Source organism: Lipotes vexillifer, unplaced genomic scaffold (assembly GCF_000442215.2).
Source record: "Lipotes vexillifer unplaced genomic scaffold, Lipotes_vexillifer_v1.1 scaffold498, whole genome shotgun sequence".
Lineage (NCBI taxonomy): Eukaryota > Metazoa > Chordata > Mammalia > Artiodactyla > Lipotidae > Lipotes > Lipotes vexillifer.
The window spans coordinates 868,397-870,030 of record NW_006793744.1 but is presented as its reverse complement, the minus strand read 5'-3'; positions in this window follow the sequence as shown (position 1 = coordinate 870,030).

Here is a 1,634-nt window from a genome sequence, read left to right as displayed (position 1 = left end):
CAGTTTTGAACTCTTTTCTTCTGCTGTTTGTTCTGTATTGTCACCTAGAGTGCAAAAGCATATTTTATCAGGAATTGACTTAACTGCCAGTTTAAAATATCGAAATTTAGACTGTAAATCCATTAACACGGATTAGTACGTGAATCGTCAACCTATTGCTGTGGATAAGAACTGAGATAAGCAGTGACTAATGACAGTGAAAAGCAGCAATGCACTAAACAAAAAATTAATGGCCATGTCAGGGGCTTGAAGAATCCAGTCACCTCGTGCGCTCACAGCAATTGCATCAGTGAAGATGGTATGGACCGGAAGTTGGTGACTCACGATAGGCTGCCAGCAAAGGGTTAGAGATGAGATGGGTGTCTGATGCCTCTCTCTCTCTGCCTGTCTCTCTTGGCACCATAACAAACATGATTATGAAATTCCATTCTTTTTTTGTGGCTTTTCTATAAACTTTATTTCTCAAAACGGTCTTATGATATTTGTGGGATAAATACTCAACATTTATGATGAAATTCCACTCTGCAGTGTTTAGGACCTAGACCTAAACCAAGGAAAGGACTTCAATAGGACACAGAAAACCTAACGTACTCTAATCGCCCCAAACACTGCTATGAACTATCACCTCCTTCCTGCATTGTTTCAACTGGGTAGGATTTCCACCCCCATTCTAATCCAACTCAGTTCTATTTTGTTTGTTGTTAACAACCTCTGAGAAAATAGTCATTCAAGAAGGAAGAAAGGTAAAATACAGAAATTTTTTCCCCCTGAGAACATATTCTGCTTTGGAAATAGGCCCCTTAAAAGATCATTTATCTCTTACCATAGATCCAGCAATCGAGCTCCTTGGTATTTTCCCAAAGGAGTTGAAAATTTATGTCCACACAAATAGCCGTACATGGACGCTTCTAGCAGCTTTGTTCCTAATCGCCAAAACATGGAAGCAACCTCGATGTCCTTCAGTAGGTGAATGGATAAATAAACCGTGGTCCATCCAGACAATGGAATATTATTCAGCACTAAAAAGAAATGAGATCTCAAGCCAGGAAGAGACATGGAGGAACCTTAAATGCATATCACTAAGTGAAAGAAGCCAGTCCGAAAAGCCTACATACTTCCTGAGTCTAACTATCTGTCATTTTGGAAAAGGCAAAACTGTGGTGACAGTAAAAAGATCAGTAGTTGTCAGCGGTTGGGATGGTGGTGAGGGAGGCATGAACGGGTGGAGCACAGAGGAGTGTTAGGGCAGGGAAACTACTCAGTATGATACTATTATGATGATGCATATCATTACTATACCTTTGTCCAAACCCATAGCATATACAACGCCAAGAGTGAATTCTAATGTGAACTATGGACTTGGGTGGTTATGATGTATCCATGTAAGTTTATCAATGGTAACAAATGTACCACTCTGCAGGGGGTATTGATAATGGGGGAGGCTGTGCATGTTTGGGGACTGGGGGTACATGGAAAATCTCCGTGCTTTCCTTTTAATTTTGCTGTGAACTTAAAACTGCTCTAAAAAATAAAGTCTTTATAATGAAAAAACATAAACCAACCAAACCTAAAAAGATGATTTCTCTCTGGAGAAGAGCACACCCTTCAGGTATGGGTGTAGCATTGTCCTTTCC